The sequence below is a fragment of the Danio rerio genome, chromosome 17, assembly GCF_052040795.2.
Source record: "Danio rerio strain M-AB ecotype USA chromosome 17, GRCz13ab, whole genome shotgun sequence".
Taxonomy (NCBI): domain Eukaryota; kingdom Metazoa; phylum Chordata; class Actinopteri; order Cypriniformes; family Danionidae; genus Danio; species Danio rerio.
The window spans coordinates 15,086,996-15,100,275 of record NC_141037.1 but is presented as its reverse complement, the minus strand read 5'-3'; the positions used below and the strand labels follow the sequence as shown (position 1 = coordinate 15,100,275).

At 35.3% G+C, this 13,280-nt stretch overlaps 1 protein-coding gene across 31 annotated transcripts in view; it reads right to left on the bottom strand.

Annotated features, from left to right (window-relative positions):
* LOC147833032 (uncharacterized) overlaps nt 1-13,280 on the bottom strand; it is a 248,845-nt gene that overhangs the window by 128,800 nt on the left and 106,765 nt on the right. Inside the window, exons 4-5 of one of the 31 annotated variants that reach the window (XR_015513139.1) lie at nt 7,710-7,807; nt 5,477-5,802 (exon numbers count right to left, since the gene is read on the bottom strand). The exons of 27 other annotated variants lie outside the window; for them this stretch is intronic. The gene's annotated coding sequence lies outside the window, so the exon portion shown is untranslated. Of the gene's footprint in view, nt 1-5,270; nt 7,808-13,280 lie in introns of those variants that run through there. 3 more of the 31 variants (XR_015513138.1, XM_087290184.1, XR_015513148.1) reach the window with 3 other exon arrangements.

Below are 13,280 nucleotides of genomic sequence, written 5' to 3'. Positions count from 1 at the left end.
ATAAAAACAGGTAAAATGTTATATGAAAGAATGAAGAAGAAGAGAAAAACATGATAGTGCAATCTGTCGGACGCAGCACAGTGCTCATTCAGTAAAGGCACAGCTAAACAGATGTGTTTTCAGTCTTGATTTGAATGTGCCTAATGTTGGAGCACATCTGATCATTTCTGGAAGCTGATTCCAGCAGCGAGGGGCGTAGTGGCTAAAAGCCGATTCACCCTGCTTTGACTGAACTCTTGGAACTTTTAGTTTATATGATCCTAATGATCTGAGTGATCTGTTAGGTTTGTATTCAGTGAGCATATCTGTGATGTATTTAGGTCCTAGGCCATTTAGTGATTTATAGACCAGTAACAATACTTTAAAATCTATTCTGAATGTAACTGGCAGCCAGTGTAAAGACCTGAGGACTGGTGTGATGTGCTAATATGTTGCTGTTTTTTTTTTTTATTCTTGTTAATTGATCTTATATTTATTTATTCATTCATTTTTCTTTTATTGTCTACCACTTTTACCCAGCCGGTACAGTTGTCAAAGGACATCAAAAACACTTAAAAACATGTCAAAAATACAAATCAGTTTAATGTCAAAACCTTGACGTCCATTTGACATTCACAGACTGATGTCCTTTTGACCACCAAAAATAACCACACAGAAATTATAATCATATAAGAACATTTTGTTTTTCTTCTGAAAGTTTTAATTCTAAATTTACATAGCATTTTGAATCCCTACAATGCATGTAAACTAACTTGATGTCGAAACAACATCAAAATAACATCTAGTATTGGTGTCAAAACATTATTAGATTTTAAACATGTTTGACACCAATGATAGATGTCAATTAGATGTTGTTTAGACATCAAAGTATTCAACTGACATCAAATTAATTTAATTTTTGAACATATTTTGACATGTTGTTTTTAAATGTCATTCTGATAGAGCAATCAGCCACTTGTATCTTATTCTAACTAATATTTCATTTTTCAATTAAAGTTTTTTGTTTGTTTATTGTTGTTGTTTGACTAACTGACTGACTGATTCATGCATTCATTCATGCATGCATTCATTCATACTTTCTCCCACTTTGCAATCTTCCTTGAAAAATTTCATGACAACTAATGTGTCATCATTTGTCAGCAGCTCCATCTGCCTCAGTCAAAGTCCAGCCAACAAACTGTCCTTCCAAATCAGTCACTTTGTTTACATGCTAACTAACCAGAACTAATACAGTGGTAGAAAAGTGCAAATGTACATGGGAGATCTTTCTCTTTGATGATATATGTGAGAGCTGTATTATTAAAGTCTGAAGAAATGAGGTCATCGCTCAGTGGACCGACCTCCTGACTTCAAATATATGTCTACAAGTCATGAATGCAAATGACAAATTCGAGAGACCGGGTTTAACTTTGCCTTCTGCATTCACTCAGATTACCATCTATCAGCTGGTGCATTTCATCTGAGGCTTAAACCTTAATACTCTTTATTTTAATCTCTTTAGAACGACACCTAATGCGCAGTAACGAGAGCGATAATGACTTCCTATAAACAGATATCAGTCAAATATAATCTCCTAAAAGGTTTTTCTTTTTGTGTGCGTGTGTGTCAGCATCAGACTTTTGAAGCGGTTTATGCCCAACATGAGTGATGGTTTGTTCTAGGAAAGTATGTCACAGATGGTTTGTGCTTCACTTTTACAAGCTGCAGTTTCATCAATAAATATGCCATAAAGTGAAGCTCCAAAATAGTGAACAATTTATAAACAATTGACTTTTTTTTTCTCCAGAAATAATGCAATCTTCATCATTCAAAAACTGACAGGCTACACCAAGCTAAACATGTAAAACAGTGGTTTACAAAATAATCAAGACGCTTTATTTTGGCTGTTTTTAGGATCGTTCTCTTGCTGAAACGTAAACTTTGGTTTCATCTTCCTTATCCTGACAATGTAGATGTTGGACTGAAGCAGCTAATATCAATTTACACTGATGAAGGGCAGAGGGTTACTGAATAATTACTGAGAGATTTCAGCTGCTGTCTGGGATTTCACTATCTTTCAATACCTTCCTTTCTTCATGTGTTTAATACGTTTCCTTTTATCATTTCATTTTATTACACATAACTTAATTTGTAAACTAATTATTTAGTTTTTTTCTCGCATAGATGCATTTCTTTGGTTGTTTCCAACATCTTGGGAAAATTCAACAGCACCTTTAGAATTATATATATTTTTCTGTAAATTAGGGCATTTTAATGTGAATTTTGCGGTTTTCATTACTCGTTTCTCATGCGATACTTCCAAATGGAAGCCTAGCTACTGTGCCCCAAGATTATTGCCGCTTCAGTGCTAATCTGGTGGTCAGTTCTAACGTTATTGAACTTACCATTGAGATTATACAAATTATTTTAATTTGTCTTTTATGAATGACCAGTCTTTAGGGGGCCTTAAATGGTGATACAAAGGGCAACTTTTATAAAAATTCTGACTAGCAATCAGGGGTATTGCTAGACATAAGCTGCAGTTTCATCAATAAATATGCAATAAAGTGAAGCTCAAAAATAGAGAACAATTTATAAACACTTGACTTTTTTTTCTGCAGAAATAATGTAATCTTCATCATTCAAAATCTGACAAGCTACACCAAGCTAAACATGGAAAACAGTGGTTTACAAAATAACCAAGATGCTTTATTTTGTGAAAAAAGAATTCACAAAATAAAAACAATGCAATCAAAATTAAACTGAAATTATGGGAGGACAAATAAAGTTGGCAAACAACAACAACAACGTATACGTATAAGGGATAACCAGAAGAAGACACCACATGTTAAATATGAGTAATCTTAAAGTCGCATTTACCAACAAATATTACTCCAAAAGACTATGACAAATTGAGGTGAGCGAAATTAGTTAAAGACTTGTTGCAGGCACACCACATAACACAAGCATGGTGTCAGGCCTCTTTCACAGTGCACGGGCTAGCAGGGCAAAAAGCAGTGTAAGTGCACAGCGCATGAGCAGCGAGCCGGTTTTCACATTAGCAGCATCTGTTGCATTTCTATTTATCTATATACAGTTAAAGTCAAAATTATTAGGCCTCTTGAATTATATTTTTTTTACTGGGATGGCGTTCATGAGAGACTATACCTGTGCAATGATTCAATGGATTTTGATCTTTGTGCGATTGTGCACACTCCATTTATACACACATCTGGATACACATTTTGTTTTAACTTGTTTGCTTTAAATGTACTTTATTAGTTTTTATTTGTTTTATAATTGATTTGTTAATTATTTTAATAAACACAATCTCACCGCAATTCGTAACTTTTTGATTTAGTGGCTAATTCATATGAATTCGTACGATCTAATTTGTACAATTTAGTATGATTTACTCATCCCTCAATGACGGTTGGGTTTAGGAATGGCACACCTCCTTTTTAAAATCGTTCAATTTCATACGACTGAACTCCTACGAATTCGTACGAATTAGCCACTAAACTGGCAAAACAAAAAATACTTACGTTTTCTTATGAGATCAGGCTGGTTTTATTGTTATTTAGTTATAGATGAAATATTGAAATTAAGTGTTATTTTATAAGTTACAGAACCCAATGTCTAGGAGTAATAAAAATATATTTAATAAAAACTTTTGTCTGTGGTATAGACCTTTTTCTTAGAATGCAAAATTACCCATTATGCTTTGCGTGTATGCGCAAGAAGAATGCTAAAAACTTCCGGTCGGCAGCTGATGTGTATAAACATTTAGACAGCTTTGAAATGATAGTTTTAATCTATTTTAACAGCTATTCACATCTTTGAACTAATACTGATAATGATCAGCGCCACCTCCAGGATTGATCATTTAAAAAAATGCAATCTAATAGGATGGAAAACTACAGCATTGTCAGACGGCATCTTCTGTTGTTTAAATGAAGCCTCGTCATCTCTAAAGTGATCATTTTCTCTCTTTTTAAAAACATATAACCAGCCCAAACAAATGTAATTCACCAAACTGTTTAACCCACACACATAGCCTGTACTGTCCCACTAACACACTGATTTAATTGTGTAATTTAAAGTGTCACAAAGTAAAAATAAGGTGGCGTTTTGAAAAACACATACCGTGGCGAATGCTACACAATACACTAAATGAAATATAAACAGCTCCCGATTAGAATCAACATGCAAATCAGCCAGCAGAGTATCAGTAACACGCTATTGAAACCCATTTTCAGAGTGCAATTTACCAGTTGTAAATGCTGTAAACGGAAGTTATAAACATTCTACCGGAAGACGCTGTTAGCTATGGCACCCTCCATGCAGGAGCCAAGAAAAAGGTCTATATTTTTTAATTAAATACAAAATAAATCAGTAAATCAACACAAAATAATGCTGCAAATTTAAAAAAAAAAAACAACCCAGGCTCAATTTTGAAAAACTGCTTTTATTCACATTTCTGGAGAACGCCAAATACGTCCCAGGAGCTATGCTTGTTTGCAGTTTTTGTTTTCGCGAATCTACCAGAGGTCGCTGTGTACAATTTTTGAGATCTCAAATTTCTCTCGCAAGTGCCATTCGTGCCTGCTGTTCTTGCATAAATCAACCATAGTTAGCTTTCGACTAACTGATTGAATCACTGACTAACTGGCCAATCGACTGACCCACCCTCCTCCTCCCCTAAACCCAACCAATAGTATGTTTAAAAGCACGTACTGACCCGCCCAACCACTTCCCTAAACAGGACCAACAGTTATAAAAAGCAATCCAGAAAAAAAGGCTCGCCTGATTTTTAGCACTTTTTCTGATTTTACCACATTCTCACACTGTTATTTACTTTTTACTTGATTAACCGTTGTCATGGTCAGCTCCTCACTGCGTCTTAATTCCACCAATGTAAATGGCGAGCTAACTGGACAAACTGGTAACAGCGGGAAAGCAGTCCATACGGAGATAAGTGGTCAGCTGTTAAGCACGAAAATGAACTGTGTCATACCGCCCAGTATCGTTTGTTTTAAAAATGAAATGCAGACATACGTACTGGTACATAATTCGCAATCAACAAAAATGTATGTACGGCTACATTTTCAGAATGAGCCTGTGTTGGAAAAGTCACAGCAAAATCATTAATTTTTAGGTAGCAATTTTTTTTAAAGTCCTGCGAAATCTTGGAGGGACTGACAGCCCATAGTAAACGCACACCATGTCCAAATGTAGGAAAGAAGACAATGGCAAACAAAGCCGTTTTTTTTTTTTTTTTTTTTTTTTTTAGCACACAAAGTGTTCTTGGAGCTTCATATGATTATAGTTTTGTTTTAAAACTTCTTAGAATATCGTATAATCATTACTGTCTAGGAAGAGCTCTCGGATTTTATTTAAAATCTTCATTCATCATCAGAACACAAATTAAGATCTCAGCTGTTTTGAACAATATGATGGTGAGTATTAATCACAGAATTTTCTTTTATTTTTTTTCGAGGGGTAAACCCTTTGATGTTTTCTCTTCAGGTTGTAAAAGCCACCAGGCATAAATCGGGGCTGCATTTTCTCCTCTGTTGTCTTTAGTATGGTGTCCTTGGTGACCAGTTTATAGTAGCACAAATAATCCCCTTTGAATAGTGTAATGAGATGTAGACCAACCGGATCTGTCTTTCAGTGCTGCTTTGAACATGGGGGTCCGACAAAAACAACAAAATCCCCTTCTGCTCTTTGCTTTTCTCTTTATTACCGTTTAACAAATTCCTGGAGCTGTTCAAGCTCTGTAGATTAGATACAGAAGGGTGTTTTTCTGGTCTTTTGGTCCTGGTGAAAGCAAACATCAGGGCTCAGCAGGGTATTTCTAATGAAGAGGATGTTGAACACAAATGCTGTAATGGTCTTTTGCTGTAGGCTTGCACCAGAAGTGTGCTTCATTGTTGGTTTCAGCTTGTATAATTGCTTTTTTATTTTTTAATCTGCACAAACGACTGGCCAAGCATTGGTGCCGGTATTAAACCCAGTAAACTGTCTATTTGACTAAAGTAACATTTTAAGCTGCCAATCACATCCTTCTCTTCTGAAGGTTGATTCATAAAGAAATTAAAATTATGCCGCCTTATTAGATAAATCATTTTGGCTGAACTTTACAATACCCTTTCAATTTATCCTTTGCAAATATTCCAATATTAGAAAGTATTGTTTTTGCATTGCCATGTCATTTACACATACTGCACATATACACACAGTACAGAGCTGTTGAATACTTGATTTTGGTTAACTGATGAACTTTTGAAGGTGGGCAACAATTGTAAGATTACCACAGAACTAAATTAGTTCTAGAGTGGCAAATCTTGATTGTAATATAGCTCCATATAACTATGTCCAATAGTATCTATATACACTACCTGACAAAAGTTGTGTTGTTGATCCCAGTTGTAATAGTAACAAATAATAACTTGACTTCAAGTTGATCATTTAAAAGTGGCAGATGGTGGATTTTTCCAACGAATAAATTTGAACTGCATCCCAATCATCACAAATGATGCAAAATACCTATTGGAACCCGCATGGACCCAACATTCTCACAAAAATCAGTCAAGTTTGGTGAAGAAAATAAATCAGGATTTTGGGTTACACTCCATATGGGTGCGTCCAAGAGATCTGCAGAGTGGATAACATCATCAACAGCCTGAGGTACCAAGACATTTGTGCTGTCCATTACATTACAAACCACAGAAGAGGGCAAATTCTTAAGCTGGATAGCGCTCCTTATACTTCAGCCTCCACATTAGAATTGACCAGCCCAGTAACCAGACATGAATATTATTAAGCATGTCTTGGGTAAGTTGAAAAAAGAGGCTTTGAAGATGAACCTAAAGAATCTTTATAAACTCCGGGAGTCCTGCAAAAGCGCTTTCTTTGCAATTCTAGATGACTTTATTAATAAGTTATTTTTGTCATTGCAGAGATGTATGGATGCAGTCCTCCAAGCTTATGGGAGTCATACACAATATTAATTATTTTTCCACTGCACCATGACTTTATATTCTATACTGTACGTTATTTCTGTTAAGTGACAAGACTTTTATCTAAGCAAAGTCAGACCTCACTCTCCTAATTAGATTATTAAAAATCAAGGCATGATCATATTTTATATTGGTAAAATACAAAACTTTTGTCAGGTAGTGTAAATAAATTTTATTATAATATGATATCTGAACAATGTCTTTAGGTGTGGGAATTATTAGAAAATTAAATTATCTGGTAACAAAATAGTTTGTTTTCATTAGTTAATTGCAATACTTGTTAAATAACAAAGACACTATTTCTAAAGTGTTTTTTTTTTCCGTTTTAAAATTTTAAATTTGTCTTATTTCTATTTTGGTTATAAGGCAGCTGTAAGCTTGATTCTTGTGTGTTGCACACAGTAGTAACCGATCCAATTGGATGTTTTTTTTGTTTGTTTTTTTTATCAGATTAAGCATGTGTCCATTGGTGTTGTCATCTATGGTGAAGAAAAGAACTCTGATTGGCTCTGTAGTTTAGCGAGCAAGTCGTGAGAAAAAAAAAGCAAAGGGAAATAAACTAACTTAAAACTAAAAAAATTCAAATATCACAGAGAAGATCCTCTAATTTAATAAATATGTATGTGATAACTTAAATGCACAAATACAAACATAACAGCATGATTCTTCATAAGTGAAGTAATTAAAATGATTAAGCCTACTTACAGTTGATGTCAGGGCTGGGTCAATTGGCATTTTTGTGTGGAGTTTGCATGTTCTCCCCGTTTTCGCGTAGGTTTCCTCTGGGTGCTCCGGTTTGTGTACTGTATGTGTGTAAAAGAGAGTGTATGAGTGTTCCCCAGTGATGGGTTGCAGTTGGAAGGGCATTCGCTGCATATAAGGCTGCTGGATAAGTTGACAGTTCACTACGCTGTGGTGACCCCAGATTAACAGGAGGGACTAAGCCGAAAAAAAAATGAATGAATGAATGAATGATAACAGTACATAATATTTTACTAGATATTTTTCAAGATACTAGTATTCAGCTTAGTGACATTTACAGGCTTAACTTAGTTAAAAAGACAAGTTAGGTTAATTAGGCAAGTCATTGTAGAACAGTGATCAAAAACGATATTGCTTCAAGGGGCTGATCATTTTGACCTTAAAATGTTTTTTAAAAAATGTAAAATTAGCCGAAATAAAACAAATAAGACTTTCTCCAGAAGAAAAAAACATTATGGGAAATACTGTGATAAATTGCCTTGCTCTGTTAAACATCATTTGGGAAATAATTGATAAACAAATGTATATATGCGGCCCTAATTTTCATTTTCCTATGTAAATGATAAATATGAACTATTAATAATAACTACCTGCTGATAAGGACAATTATTTCCTCTCACACCGGCATTCCTGTTCATTTGCATCATATTGCATTAAATCAGCTGCACCTCAGGTATAACAAGCACCATGAAAACATCACAAAGATTACAGTCAACGAGAATCCAGACAAAGCCAACGCTGTGCAATGCCAGTCGGCTTTCATCGCCTCTAGTTTTCTGGCCCTTATGCAGCTCACTGGGATGTGCAAAAGAGCCACTCACTCTTTTGCTGTCCTTCTCCCTTTGCCTCTCATTCTTTATCCCTTTTTTTCTCTTTTCCGCTGTTGGACAGAAACTAGAAGTGCTTTTCATTTCCCACTGGCAGGTCCAGCGGTGCTGCCACTTTGCTCATCCTCCTGTGGAGCTTTTTTTTTGCCTCATCCTTCTGAATCCCCCTCAGCAGAAGCCCAATGTTCTCGCTTCATCTCCATCACATCCACACTGACTGATCCGATCAATATTCCTGCACTACCACACGCTTCAACAGAACTGATTTTTCTTTCTCTTTCAACCTTGACAACTTTAGGGGTGCCAATAGAGATTTGAAGGATCTGCTGAGCACTTTTGTAGTCATTTGAAAGATTCTGTCCTTATTATATATGTGGGCAAATAACCGTTGTTCATGTTCACCACTGCAGCCACACATTCTTTTTTTAAGGAATAGTTCACACAAAAATCAAAATTCTGTCAACGTTTACTCAGTCTTTGCTTGTTCCAGGTTCTTTCTTCGGTTGAACGCAAAAGAAGATGAAGAAGGTTAAAAAGCAGTAGCCATTGACTTACATGGTATTTTCTTTTTCTACAATGAAAGTCAGTCGATACTGGTTTACTGATACGAAAAAAAAAACATATCTCCTTTTGCGTTACACACAAGAAAAAGAAAGAAAGAGGTTTGGAACAAATATGTCACCAAGTCTAAAGCCTCATTCACACTACGAGCGATTGATAATCGACCGTTCATTTCAACGAAGAATAAACGGCTTCTGCTTGTGCGACAGCGTCTGTTGTCGACCGGGTCAACTTTATGCGAACGAAGAGCAACTTTCTTGAGCAACAGCCAGTAGGAGCCCCAGTAGAGCTCACATGATCTCTCAGCTAGCTCAAAGGCCAGTTGTATTCTCTGTGCTGTAGACCTACACATCCCTGCGTTTGCAGCAGATTTCCACCCCGAGTGGCAGGCAGCAACAAAGTCGCTGATAGTGTGAATGAGGCATTACTGGTTGATAGCATCGGTTGAATGCTTTCAGTTTTACTTTGATTTTCCTGTTTGTTATAATCCAAATCCGATATACAATATAGACAACCTGTTGGTAACAATTGGAAGATGTACTGTATGATAGAGGATGTCTCTCATTATTGACAATCATTATAACATTTTTGGTATGCTTTCTTTGTATATACTATCAATGCTCTTTAGTTTTATTCTTAACAACTCACTGGCTGTTGTTACCACCCTCCCCAGTTACGTCTTCTGGGTCTCAGAAGCACTTCCATACCAACAGATTACAAAATGTTTTAATACTTTCAATAAAAGCACTATAAAACATGATCAACAATGTGTTGTCAACATTAAAAGACAGTAATTTCTTTAAGAAGCACATTCTCTGTTGAAGCTTTTTCCTTACACAGTCAGTCCATTCATCCCACTTAGGTTTATTGCCCAACATCACACCCAAATATTTATAATTTGTTACCAACTGAATTTGCTCACCATTATTTAATATGAGATGAGTTTAGCTTTGTGTTCTCTCTCTAAAATCAAAAACTATCTCCTTATGTTTTAGTTTGAATTTGTCCCACTAAAAAGAAGTCAAGAACAGGGTCGTGTTTATCTACGTGAAGGCTACATGAATCAAAGCAATAGTGAGCGATCTCAATGGCTCAGACACGCATGTGGGAATAGTGGGCAGGGAAAAACAGCTCATTTGCATTAAGCTTGCGATCACTCATGTGCACGTCTATATTTTAAATAAAGAACTTCTTGAGCTGCTGATAAAAACGTGCGCATGATTATAGAAGCACTTCTGATGTCCGATCCTTTCATAAAAGGACAAACACAAGCATGAAAAGTATGAAAAAACAAAGAAAAAGCCAGAAAAAACAAAGAGAAAATTGTTTCAGAAGCCTAAAAGATGAACAAACTGACATACTTATCATCGCCCTTTGGACTATTATGAGCTCGGAATTACTATCTAACAGAGGTTACATGTGCTGCTGAAGATTAAAGATACCGATGAGAGGTTTGCCCTGACTGTGAGCTATATTATGTTCCGTGTTGTTTTTGAAGCCAAATAAGGACTAATTGTATGCTGCGTGTAGTTTTTCTGTAATTGGTAACATATCGGAGACTGTAAGGGTCTGTATGTGTTCATATATGCTTCATTTATTTATTTATTTTATATAATTGCAGGCGTTACGGTTTAGGCTATTTCACACTGTCATTGATCTGCAGTTATAATTAAATCCTGTTCATAGAACGGTTAGTAACGAACATTTATACACAAGTATTTATGTGTATAAAGCATCTGTTTTGTGACAAGAGCTTCTCATATGATATATAAATGACCCGTACAGCTTTACTTTGACATTTCCTCGAGCGAGAATGACATCGACTGAAACTTTCTGTTGTATACCACACTCATCAAAAGGGTATCCTTGGTACCTTTCAGACAGTGAAAACGCAAGCCTGATAAAGGTGACCAGTACCGTACTGTACAGTACCAGTCGGTGAAATAGTTCATAATAGAATGGAATAGGCCGATAGTTCATACTTATTACCTGAATTTTTCATAAAACATTTATTACACTGTATTTTATTAACTTTAATTTAGACAGCTTGACCAAATCTTTAAACCTAGCTGATCCAGCTTTACTTTTTTTTTTCTTTTATTAAGAGGCAATGTCAGTGTGTGTGTCTTTGCATGCATATGTGCGCTTCCAAAGTAATTTGTGGTCACCTGGTCACTGCAAAACCATCAAATAGATTATTTTATTAGCAGAAATGTTATAGAAATTGAGAAATAGTTCAGCTCCAAATGAGAGCTGGCTGTTGATTAGGGCAGCATAAATTGAAATGTCAAATTCCCATCTTGACTTCAAAAAAGGTCATTAAATGCAGACTCCTCTGAGAGAGACGTTCACAGGTTGTCTGAGGTTTTAGTTCCTCAAATCCTTATCACAGGCTTAACAGCATCTGCCTGTTCTCACGGGTCTGCTTCAAAGATTACGGAGATGAAGAAAAAATGCAATAGTTTTAATAAGCCCAACGCAACATTTGCTTTCTACAGAACAAACCGAAAGACTTTTTTCAAGAGTTAACAGAGAAAAAGTACTGATTCAGAACACTCAGATTACCGTTATTGAAGGAATCATTCTCAAACCTCACAAAAACAATCAAGCGGATGATATGCAAGTGATTTCTGAAACTGCGTAAAGATTATCAGGATTGCTGAAAGATAATCACAGAAACTCATCAACTCCGAGTGTAATATTCATTTAAAGCACGCACTCGCACAATCTCATAAAGGTATAATGTGGGACGCACAGCAGCATGAAGAGAGCAATATCACAAACTAATAAACATCGCAATGAGTCGAATTAGGGCTGAAATTGCATATGTTGTAATATACAGCTATTGTGATGTACTTTGCACATAATTGATTTGTTTGGCAGTTTTATGTATTTGGCAGTTTTTATCGAAAGCACTGCCAGATTCAGAGATACTGACGAACATCTGATGAACTGCTCTCTATGTGAATTATTGATTTAAATAAATAGTAGACTACTGGAAAAAGAAATGAAGTCTACTGTATTACATAATAAAAGTAGTGCTGATATTTCTTAAATTGTGCTTATATATTTTCTAACACTTCTGTCTGAATCTGACTGGATGATCGAGCACTCGTACAGCCTCTTTACACTTGTGTATTACTCTGCTCACATAGAGTGACAGTGGATCAATAGACTCCTATAGTTTGACAAATATTGCAGCTGTTGGACAACATAATTTACTTTTAAGGCTTTTTAGACGAGAATGTAGTTGTTTACATTGCAGCTATGCAGTTTATTTATAAGGATAATGCCTATTTTAATGACTTAAAATTTCGGAACATTCAGCGTGTCAGTAACCATCAGCCTGTCATAATGAGCACAGCAAAGACGGTTGATGTTCCACCACAAGATGGCAACAGAGACTGCATAATAAGTCCTTAAATACCCAAATAAATACCCAGCGTAAATTTCAAACTACATCTGATCAAATCATTATAAAACTGGTAAGTGCACTTATAAGTTAATCTCTCTCTTTTCTATATAGCGCTATATTTATACCATATCAATCTGGCAGAGTTTGCATTGCTTTGGCTTTTTCGAAGTTAATTATTGTGATCTCTCGATTACAACAAAGAAATACTGGGAAATCTCTGTAGACTGATGGCATTTCATGCCGTTCAGCCTTATAATCTTAAAATATGAGCAAAATCACCTGTTTTGTCATCACTTTAGAAATTACGCTAGAAAATCATTCAAATACCAGCTCTAAAGATCATTGGTAAATTAGCATCGGTTTCTGCTGTTCTGATGTCAGCTGCAGATGTGAATAATTGATGGAAGAAAGTAGTTCCTTTTATAAAATGGTTTTTGAGGCTCTGTGTTTGTTTTTCCTCTTTATGTACACTCGGCCAGTAGCCTTGAGCCAACGCATGCAACCGGCCAGTGTCTATATATATATATATGTCATCAACTTCAACTATATATATATATATATATATATATATATATATATATATATATATATATATATATATATATATATATATATATATATATATATATATATAGTTGAAGTTGATGACAAAATTATTAGTATATAATATTACATAATAGTATATAATATATTTTTTAAAAGCATTAAACA